Source organism: Miniopterus natalensis, chromosome 18 (assembly GCF_054644295.1).
Source record: "Miniopterus natalensis isolate mMinNat1 chromosome 18, mMinNat1.hap1, whole genome shotgun sequence".
Taxonomy (NCBI): Eukaryota; Metazoa; Chordata; class Mammalia; order Chiroptera; family Miniopteridae; genus Miniopterus; species Miniopterus natalensis.
In genome coordinates, this window is record NC_142098.1 from 26,531,797 (window position 1) to 26,543,436 (window position 11,640).

At 43.0% G+C, this 11,640-nt stretch overlaps 1 protein-coding gene across 1 annotated transcript in view; it reads right to left on the reverse strand.

Annotated features, from left to right (window-relative positions):
* WWP2 (WW domain containing E3 ubiquitin protein ligase 2) overlaps positions 1–11,341 on the reverse strand; it is a 108,185-nt gene extending 96,844 nt beyond the window's left edge. Inside the window, exon 1 of the mRNA XM_087827490.1 lies at positions 11,307–11,341. The gene's annotated coding sequence lies outside the window, so the exon portion shown is untranslated. The remainder of the gene's footprint in view (positions 1–11,306) is intronic.
* Between the last annotated feature and the right edge of the window lie 299 nt (positions 11,342–11,640).

The following is an 11,640-nucleotide window of genomic DNA, read 5'->3' on the forward strand; positions in this document are numbered from 1 at the left end:
TATAAGCCTCAAAGGAACTGTGACCATGCTATTTCCAGCAGAGTAGTGTGTGTCTGAAAAATAATGACTAATGAACCTGAATAGGTCTTGAATAGCCTAAGAAAACCACTATTATATCAAAGTCTGGAGGAGGGAGAGCCTAATATAACATCTCCAAAAAGAAAGTCACAGTTCAATAATAAAAAATCATCATCATTTAATTTGTTTCATGGACAAAAGATCTAAATAAAGAGTTATCCAAAGAAGATATACATACAAATGGCCAATAAGCACATGAAAAGATACTTGATGTCATTAGTCATAAGGTATCCCTGTCATTCCATCTTGGCTAGAAGTCTATCTTGTACTTTGAATCGATCTTTTTACTCAATATATGATTTTGCAACATTGTAAACTGTCACTTAGAAAATGCTGGTTCACTGAGTTATGCAGATATTTCAAATGTCATTATACAATATCAAACTGTATTCATTTCATTATACAATATCAAAAAAATCACATTTGTGAATGTCACCAGTGATCCTATCAGACAAGCCTTTAAGTACTGGGAAGCTGTCAGCTCTTGGTGGTAGATGTAAGTATTCCAAAATTCTAATTTTCACTTAAAAACTCATATTTTATCATTGGCAACAGATACTGTCAGTTGTTTTCCTTGATGTGACAGGCTCACTTCATTCATTTTCAATAAAACACTGCCAAATACTCATATCTAGTAACTTCAGTTGGTCTGTTAGTTTAAGTAAAAAATGGTATTTCATGAAAAAACTAATTCAGCTCTCAATTCAAACAATCACACAAGTGCTTTTTCTCAACACAACCTGCATACCTCAGGATGCAGCAGACGTGCTCCAGGCACGTCCCATTTCATCACACAGAGTATTAAAGAGATATGTGCTCAAGAGTCAAGACTTAATAAAATTAATTTGTACTGCTTCATCAAACACATTCTTTAAGTGAAATAGGCTTTCTCTCTTCTTTTTATTGCATGTGCTGTGGTGAAGAACACAATGACAACAGCACAGAGTGGCAGCACTGCCCTGATTCAAGCTATGGCACCAGTAGCTTTAGTCACCTTCGTTTTTTACATCATTGGTGCAAATATGACCATAGTGAAAAAGGAAAACAAAGTTATTGTAAAAATAGCTTTGATCTTGCAAAACCCTAAGAGTCTCAAGGGGCCACCAGGGTCTGAGGACCACACTTGAGAACTGCTGCTGTAAAAACATATAAAATTCCTATTGTATTTAACATCATTAATACCTTCCTCCATCCTATTTACATCTGAGCTCTCCTCCTAACCTCCTATCTTGAAGAGTTGTTCAGCTTTAAAACATGGTTATTAACTCACAATATTACTCTAAGAATGAGAATTAAACGTAGCTACAGCTAAGTGACATTAATTTTTCATAGCCAGAGTGAAATAATTTTTTGCCCCCCTCAAAAAAAGAATTTGCGTTATTTATAAGATATATCCAGTCCAAAAAAGTTTAAAGTGACTAGTTTTTTCTGGACTATTCCATACAGGCATTACACTTCCATCTTCCTTGGGGAACAGCAGTGGAACCCTCTGAAATGTTATCTAGAACAAAAGGAATACAATGCTGACACTGCTCTGACCGAGATCTCTAGAGACCAGACCGCTACATTATTAGACACAATGGTGAAGTCTGTCCTCTTACATGACAGCATCTGACACACTGATCACCTACCTTTCTTCCTTGAAATGCTTTCTTCCCTTGCCCTCCAGAACACACCTGCCTGCTTTTCCTCCTGCCTCTCAGGCTGCTCCTTGTCCCCTCCTCAGTCTCTAACCATCAGTGTCCCATAGCTCAGGCCTGACACCTCTTCTCTTGGTTATCTCACCCTGTCTCATGGCTTTAAATACCACCTATTTGTGGACAATCCCAGTGGGGTGTGTCCAAGAGAAACCTCATCCTTGAACCTCAGACCCTCTTTGTCTATTCACAAAACTGAATCTGATATTCCTCAACTCACACCCCTTCCCTCAAAACCTGTTCCTCAGCCAATGACAACTCCTTCCATCGAGTGGCTGAGGTCAAAGCTCTAAGGCTCGCCCCAGCCGGTTTAGCTCAGTGGTCAGAGTGTGAGCCCACGGACTGAAGGGTTTCAGGTTTGACTCTGGTCAAGGGCACGTACCTCAGTCACAGGCTCGATCCCCGGCCCCGGTCAGGGCACGTGCAGGAGGCAACCAATCGAAGTGTCTCTCACATCAATGTTTCTCTCTCTCCCCCTTCCGCTCTCTCTGAAAAGAAATGGAAAAAATATCCTCGGGTGAGGATTTATTAAAAAAACAAAAAACTCCAAGGCTCATTCTTGCTTCTCCTTTCCCTCTCACACCCCACACTGAATAAATGCTATTGGCTCTACCTTTAAAATATGTCCAAGTTCAAACACTTCTCTCCACCCCTACTGTCACCACCTTGATCAAAAGCACCATGATCTCTCACCTGAATCATTATGTTTGCTGCTTTTACCCTTTGCCCTTTCTGTCTAATCTCTAAATTCAGCAGAGTGATTTTTTTTTTTTTAAGTATGCACGTCAGATCATATCATTCTGCTGTTCAAAACCACCTAGTGGCTTCCTGTCTACCTCAGAGTAAAAGACAAAGACTTAAAATGGCCTTGGAGGTCCTGAGTGATATGCTCCCCCAACCACCACATGCTTCTCTAATCTCATCTCCCATTTCTCTCCCCCGCTCACTCTCTCCTGTGAAGCTACACGGGCCTCTTCTAATGCCTTGAACATGCCAGACATGCTCCTTCAACAGACTTCTACCCCTCTGTCTAGAATTTTTTCTCCCCAGGTGTCCACATTTATGGCTTATTCCCCCACTTACTCCTTCAGGCATTTACTCCAAAGTTGCCTTCTTAAGGGGCCTTCCTTGACCACCCCTATCTATCTCACCTCTCTGCACATTAGTACCCATCCTTCACTGGTACTTTTCCTCCTTAGCATTTATCACTGACATGATTCCTACTGTATTGATTTATCGTGTTTGTCTCTCCCCTATAATATAAGCTCCATGAGGACTGAAATGTGTGTCCCATCTGTTAGCCCTGTAGCACTGTCTAGAATGGTGTCTGGCCCTTAGCAAGAACTCCATAAATATTTATCAAATGAATGAATTTGAGCATTTATTTTCTAAAATTTTAAAGGATGGTGTTTTGACTCCCTTAGGCTAAATTTGTTTTGGTAAAGCAATACAAAGATCAACTCTCTATCAATCAGATTAGCAAGAGATGAGAAGTCTAACAGCAAGTGTTGGTGAGAAGCCTCATAAGCCAATTTGATGGTACCTGGCAACCACCAGTAGAGTTCAAGATATTGTACCTCCCAGGAATACACTCCTAGGTATTTGCCAGGGGAAAATCTTCCAACCCATGCAAAAGAAGCCATATTCAAAGATGTTCATCACGTAATGTTTATAATAGCAAAATTTTGTAAACAACCAAAATGCCCATCAATGAGGAAACAGACAAATCATGATATATATATAAAATGGAATGCTATATAGTACTTGAAATATATGAATTCCATCTATATGTACATATCCCAAACTAATATGCTAAAATAAATAAGCAAGTGGTCGCCTAAGTATAATATGATGCCATTGGCACACACTTGAACTTACAAGAAACAATTGCATATATACTTGTGGACACACATAAATAAAATAAAAGTACAGAGGCATGGGTGGGAAGGAACCACACCACTCAGAACAGAAGTTATCTCTACGGAATTGGAGGGTGGAGCAGGGGAACTGGAGTGAGGACAGAGCCCAAGGGAACTTCAACTGTATCTGCAACATTTTATCTTTTAAAGAAAAAAGTTCTAAGCAAACATGGCAAAATGTTAATATTCATTAAATCCAGATGGTAGTTTTTATGACTGTTTGTTATCTATTCTCTGAACCATTTCATATGTTTGATCTTTTACATAATTTAACAATAATTTTAAGGGGGGGGAAGATCTTATCTTGAGTAATGAAGGAAAGATTAATGATTATACTTAAAGCCTAGGGGCTTTTAGTAACAGAGGTTAAAGCACTAAAAGCTGGAAATCCATTATTTATAGACTTTAAAAATAAAAGAATCTTTAAAATCTTCATATCTACTGGGACTCTTTCTTTCCTGAGACAACTTGACTAAGGGTAGTTTTTAAACTGGCTTGTTCTCCTGGGCTTTAGCTGTTTTTAGCCTTTGGTCCGAACTCGAGAGAATCCAGGAGAATAAAACTCCAAGGCCCTACGTGGCCCACTAAATGGGAAAAAAACGGAACCTCTTGATCTATGTATCTCATGGCACCAAAACAAAATCAATCAGATAAATTCTAAAGGAGGCTCAGAATGAAACCAACTGGGAAAGTAGGAGAAACAGCAATAACACCACCTTGTTTTCCTTCTCCAGTGTCTTTCAGAGTCCACAGTTTGCTAATCATAATCTATGTTATTCTGTGGGGCTTTGTCTTTCCAGGTCCAATTAGCAGGATATCAATCTGACCTTACAAGGTAGATATCTTTTTTTTTTTTTTTAATATATCTTTATTGATTTCAGAGAGAGGAAGGGAGAGAGAGAGGGAGAGGCAGAAACATCAATGATGAGAGTCATTGATCTGCTGCCTCCTGCACACCCCCTACTGGGGATGGAGTCCACAACCCAGGCATGTGCCCTGACCGGGAATCGAACAGCAATCTCCTAGATCCTAGATGGATGCTAAACCGCTGAGCCATGCCCAGCCAGGCTCAAGGTAGATATCTTGAACTGTAAAACCATTCCAAACCATGTAAAAAGAAAAATAGGCATTACATAGAAGCAAAGTCAGAATTACCATAAGACCCAGCAATTCCATTTCTAAGTATATACCCAAAAGAATTGAAAACATGTATCCAAACAAAAACTTGTACATGAATGTTCATAGCAGGATTATTCAAAATAGCCAAAAGCAGAAACAACCCAAATGTTCATCAACTGATAAATAAAATGTGGTATACCTGCCCTGCCAGGGTGGATCAGTTGGTTGGAGCGTCACCCCATACACCAAAAATGTTGCGGGTTCAATTCCTGGTCAGGGCACATGCCCAGGTTGCGGCTCAATCCCCAACAGGAGGCGTGCAAGAGGTGGCCCATCAATGTTTCTCCCTCACATAGATGTTTCTCTCTCTCTTTCTCTCCCTTCCTCTCTAAAAGCAATAAAAACATGTTTAAAAAAAAGAGAGAGAGAAGAAATTATTAGCTAGGATACTTAATTCCTGAGTCCTTCTTATTAGCCAAATTAAGCATGTTAAGGGTCCACCTACTGGTTCAGAATTTCTAGAGACATCCAAAAGACAACAAAGATCTATCATAGCCCCTTTTGAAACATCTGAGGTCAAAAAAGCAGGGAGAACATCTTTTATCATATTCAACTGGGAACATCAGAGGAGGCTGAGTAACATGCGGTGGGTGCCTTGGTACCAGGTGGTGGAGGATAATGGCTGCTTTGCCTGCACTACAACCTTAACTTGGCATTCAAAACAGGATTGGCTAATTCTTTATTTTTATTATTATTTAAATATAATTCATGGACCATAAATTCACCCTTTTTAAGCAAATAATTCGGTGGTTTTTAGTATAGTCACAGAGTTGTGCAACCATCACTATTATCTAGCTAGCTCCAAACACTTTTGTCATCCCAAAAGAGAACCCCACACCTATCAGCATTCTTCATTCCTCTCTGCCCCCAACCCTTAATAACTACTAATCTGCTTTCTGTATCTATAAATCTGCCTATTCTGGACATTTCAAGTAAATGGAATCATACAATATATGGTCTTTGTGTCTGGCTTCTTTCACTTAGCACAATGTTTTCAAGGTTCACTCATGTTGCAGCGGATATCAGTACTTCATTCTTTTTATGGCTGAATAATATTCATTGTATGGACATGCCACCTTTTGTTTATCCACTCAACAATCGATGGACAACTCAACATCTGGGTTGTTAGGATGGGTTGGTTCTTAAAGCCAGGGGGCTATAATGGCCACAGGCACCTTCAGAAGGCAAGCAGCCAGCATTCGGACTGCGCCCCTTCTAGGCCCCTTTTATGCGCCCTGTCCAGTCCTGAGCCAGGGTCAGTCTTTCAACAAATGCTCACAGACACATCTGTGCGAGGCTCTGGAATACAACGGTGAATGCCATGGAGCCCCTGCCCTCTGGGAGCTCAGATAGCTTGTTTTGAGGGGCCCACATCAATAAATCCTCAGAGAACTTTTGGCAAGAGAAAGCAACCACACATCAGATAGCTCCTGATCATTCTTACTACCCAACTTCAGCAAGAACCTTTCAGACCAGTCAGTCTTTCAGAGGCAAATAGGTTTAACTGTTCACTGGCCTTTGAGTGATACTGGACAAGTACCATACCCTCTCTAAAATTCAATTCCTCATCTCTGAAATGAACCTAAATAATAGTACTTACCTTACAAGCTTACTGTAGGGATTAAATGAGTTGAGGTAAAGCAGCCAGCGCATAGTAAGTGCGCCTTGAGTATTAATGACAAGCTAAACTAGTTCTTCTTGATGCTGTAATTCTAGGCTCTGGGAATCCTGTAATTCTTGACCCAGCTTTGAGTCAAGAAACCACTGAACACTGACCTCTAAATGAAAGGGCCTGTGTGGCAGATGAGCCACGGAAGAGCAAAACTACTCACCAGCACCAAGATTTTATTTTTAATTAGCCAGCTGTAGAAACAGGCAGAGCTTATTTATAATTAGATATCCACCCAGCATCCACTTCTTGAAAGACGTGGAAAAGAAGGGTCTGTTCAAAAGATTTCTTCTTTCCTTCACACGCTCATGCTTTTCCAGTTCTTTCCAACACTTACACTTCTTTCTTGGCCTCTTTCCTTCATCCAGCATTGAGCTGGTTAGCTTCAACTCTCCAATGGCCCACATTGAAAAACAATCATACAGAACTGAACTTTGCCAAGTGACATCCGTACAAAGACCAAACACATAAAGGGGGAGGTAGGGGTGGAGGGGATAGCACAGTGGAATTACAGGCCAATAAAAAAACAGACTGGAAAGCTGATCTCACAACAAAACAGGAAGCAAAAAGCATGGATGACACAGAGGAAGAGGGCCTGCCCTAGGTCAGGACTGCCAAGTCTTGGTAATAGGTGTTTTCCAAGAAGTAGGTATTAACACTTGACTTAAATCATGAAATGTTTGTTTATAAGCTTCGAGGGGGAGGAACAGGAGCAGGGGACTGCAACCTTCTAAGAAAAGACTCAACTGGTTCTTTTTAAGGGAAACAGTATCTTCCCTTTTCTTCCTACTTCTCAGAAATTTCAGCCTCTATAACAGTCCGAAGTGACACAAAATCACTCAAAAGCAGCTCACAGATTTGAGTTCCTGGGAGTTTATATTTATGCGTCCACTACTGCATGTCTTACTGATGGAAGCATCAGATCTGGACTCAGAAGAGCAAGATTCAAATCCCAGCTCTTCCATGTCTTAGCTACATGACCGCATGTGGGTCGCTTCACCTCAGGGAGGTTCTGTTTGCTTCAAATCTATAAAACAGTGGGATGCCTAACAAACAACATGCATTCCACACATTAGGTAAAACCAATATTTTAAACATTAAAAACCAATTAAAAACCCATCCTTCCAGACTGTCTCTTTCCCATTCTTCTTGGAAGTCTCTAAATTGACTGCCAACCCAGAAAGCCAGACTAATTCCAGAAACTGCCCCTCAAACTGATCTCAGCAGCACACTTGGGAGAGGAGCATCCTCGAGAAAAAAAGAAACCCATTAGCTTACAGTTTTCAAAGGGGTCTTTAAATGAAAAGTGAAAAGGAAGGAAAACCAAGTTCCCTGAGATATAATACATTGCTTTGCTATACTTAAAATATCTACTGATATAATAGTATAAACTGAGATTTTATTTCAAAATTTAACTTCCGATAAGGAGCACTCCTTGGATATGTAGCCATACTACTCCGTAAGTGACTTCGCCCAGTCTCTTAACTCTATATACTATCCTCGTGCTAACTGCTTCCACATGTGCATCTCCAGCTCAGGCCTGTCTCCAGACTTCCCTAACTGTCTACAATACTGTCACTTGGATCTCTACAGGCATTTCACAACCACCGTGAACAAAACGGAGCTCCGGCCCTGTGCCTCTTACAGCCTTCCCCATTAGAGGCAATTCCATTCTTGTAGCTATTCACGCCAAAGTCACCCTTGACTCCTTTCTTCCTCACACTCCACATCCACGAACTTGGGATGTTGGCTGTACTTCAAAACAGGTCCAGGGCCCAGCCTCTCCTCACCACTCCATCACCACCGCCTGGTCCAGCCTTCATCTGCAGCAGGGCAATAGCCTCTGAACACGGCTCCCTGCTTCTAGCCTTACTCCCCTTTCTTTCTCCAGATGGCAGCCAGGGGGAGCCTGTTAAAGGGCAGGATGGACGGTGCCAACTAACTCTGAGTGAAAACCAACATGCTAATAATGGCCTGCAAGGCCCCTCCTCCACCTGCCCATCTCGCCCCTTGCCCTCGATGCCTCTCTGACCTCATCCTCCACATCCCCCCCCCCTCCCCGCTGCATTCCTCCAGTCAGGAGCCTCCTGGCTGGTCCATGAACCTGCCCGGAGTGCTCCTTCTTTAGGGCTGTCAAATTTGTTGTTCCTTCTGCCTGGATCAATATGTCCCCATTGAGCCACACGGCTCCTTCCCCACCTTCTTCGGATCTTCACCCAACCACAGCACCTTCTCGGGAAGACTTCTCTGAGGCCCCAAACTCAAAATTGCAACCCCAGCCAACATTCCACCTCCTGCTTCCCTGCTTTATTATAATATCATATGCATTTTACTTGGTTTTGTTTATTGTGGCTTTCTCCAATATAATTTAATATCCACAGTGCAGATATTTTTGCCTTTCTAGTGTACTACATTCCCGGTGTTTAGAACAGCAATGTCCAATATGATTTTTAATTTTCTAGGAAACACATTTTAAGAACTAAAAAAAAAAAAAAAAAAGTGAATTTAATTTCAATTATACTGTGTTTAACCCAAAAAACTTAAGTTCTCATTTAGAGGATATATTCACATTGTATTAATATTATATTTATTATATTATATTAATATTTATTTTATTAAAAATGTTAATGAGACATTTTATATTTTTTATACTAAGTTTTCAAAATCATGTATTTTCTACTCATAGCATATCCCCAGTGCTAGCCAGCCCCATCTGTCTAGTGGCCACCATACTAAACAGCTCAACTCTAGAACAATGCCTGGAAAACAGTAGGCACAAATATTCACTGAATGAAGGAATGTTTTCCCAGGAAGAGGCAGCTATGGCATAGTACAGAGTTTTCTGAACTTTCACTACATTCTACATTCACATTTTTTCTGGGATCTATATACTTTTTCCTTAAAATGTCTTACTTTTATACTTAAAAACTACTTTAAAATAAAACTTTATATTGCTTCTATGAATGGAAAAGTATGAGTCTAAAGATAAAGGCCTGGGCTTGGGTCCCTGCTCAGTCATTCACTAGCTCTGGACTCTACAAAGCAAGGACTTTGCTAAGCCTCGGTTTCTTTATCCGTAGAAGAGGGACAATACCGACCTTCACAGGACCGTGGTAAAAATTAAGAGAGATGTTGATATAAGCCCTTTGTAAATGGGAAAGTACTCATTAAGTAAAAGAGACTGAGAAGCCCATCCAGGCCTTTTTCCGAGGCCTATCGTATTCATGTGGACCAATAACACAGAAACTGGCAAGTCTGACAAGAGAAGAGCTAGGACTTGGGTTCAAATCCCTTGTCCTCCACTTATAGCTCTGTGGCCTTCAGACGCTTGTTTATTCACCAAACACTTACCAAGAGCCCACAACATGCCGGACGACACTAGGCTAGTAGCCAAATAAGCCAAATAAGATATGACTCCTGCCCTTGAGGGATTAGCAGTCTAGCAGGGAGAATGAGACTCGTAAACAAGAAAGAGCAATCAATTGTTAAAAAATCAAGTCCTCTCTCTCACTTCTGCTTGCTCATTGTGAAATGAGAATAACACCTTCCCAACCTACTACAAAAATCAATTTTAAACGTTTATCAAAAACTCCAAAAACTTGACTCATAATACATTAGCGAAGTACTTTTTTCCCCCACTTGTAACATTGTGGGTTCAAAATTATGCTGGCTCCTGTGAATGTCCAGTGTGAACATTCACTCCAGTTATACCACATCCATGAAATTCATTTTGCTGCTGCAAATTTTAGTAAACACAAAGAAAAAAAAGATGAACAGCTTTTCACAAAGGCATTTCATCTCGAAATCATGATCCGGGTCATATCTCTAAGGCGCACAGCACAGACCTGGCAGTCACCCTACCTAGTTACAGTGTGTCAAGATAAGCAGTCACATGGCAAAGGAAGCTGAATAATTTAAACTGAAGAAAGAGGAAAAAATCACAAAGCAGCCTAAGGAGACACTGTCCAAGGTTTCAGCAGCCGCCGCGTTGCTGAGGTAATGCTGTGCTAGGTCGTCCTCAACCGTTTAGGCTAAAAGCCATTTTATGGCCAGAGCAAAGTGCCCACACTCTCTCTTTTCAGCTTAGAAGTTGATGGGATCTGGGAAAAATCTCAAAAGAAAGATGATCTGAAAGGCGAGGTTCCCAAGAACTGGAAACCCTACCCCAGCAGGGCTAAGTGGGTGTGACGAAAGCAAGAGAAGATTGTGCGATCCCTCCTGAAGTTTGAAAACTGAATGGGAACGAAATCAAAGTCTCGGGTAACAATCCTTTCCAAAGAAGAAAGAAGAAAGGCTCTCTCGGCTGGGGTTCGGACAGCATCTTCTTGATTTCTCCCTCTCTCCCTCCACGGCATAAGCCATTCTCAGGCGCCCCCTTCCAGTTCAGTCCCAAGTCGCCCCTTCCTCCTGGCCCGACCCTTCCACAAAGGTCACGGCTCTTCCTCCCTGGCACCTAAGCTCCATCCATTCCCCCTCCGAAAGGACGTGCGGTCCGCCGCCGCCCCCCCGGCTGCCTCGGCGCCCACCTCGGAGCAGCCCCCGCGCACAGCCCGCGACGCGCCCACCCCACCAGGGCGGGAGCCGGGACACCCCTCCTCGGAGGCCGGAACCGCCGCGCCAGGCCCCTCCCACAGGAAGCCACCGCCCCCCGGCGCCGGGGCCGCACCGCCGCCCCTGCCCACCCCGAGCCGCCGCCGCCCCAAGCCTGCCCCGCACCCCCGCGCGCCCGCCGCACCCCGCCCCCCCCGGGCCGGCGCTCGCTACCTGCCGCGGTCACTGAAGCGGCGCCCAACTCCTCTCCCACTTCCGCCTTCCACCGCCCGCACTCGGGCCGGGTCACGTGGCCGCGCGCGGTCACCTGACCCGGAAGAGGCTGGCCGGACGCGCAGGTGTGGACAACCTAGGCCGGGCCGGGAGGAGGCCTTCTTGTCCCGCGTACGTTTTAAAGGGGGAGCGTCTCCCGCTCGAGCTGTCAGAGAAACCGAGGCCTCGGTAGTGCGAGTCGCTTTCTCCTCCCGCCGGCCCAGGAGGCGGGTCTATTATAAGACCCGCTTTACAGGTGAGAGGAAGCCGTTCAATCGAGACATCAAATAATTGA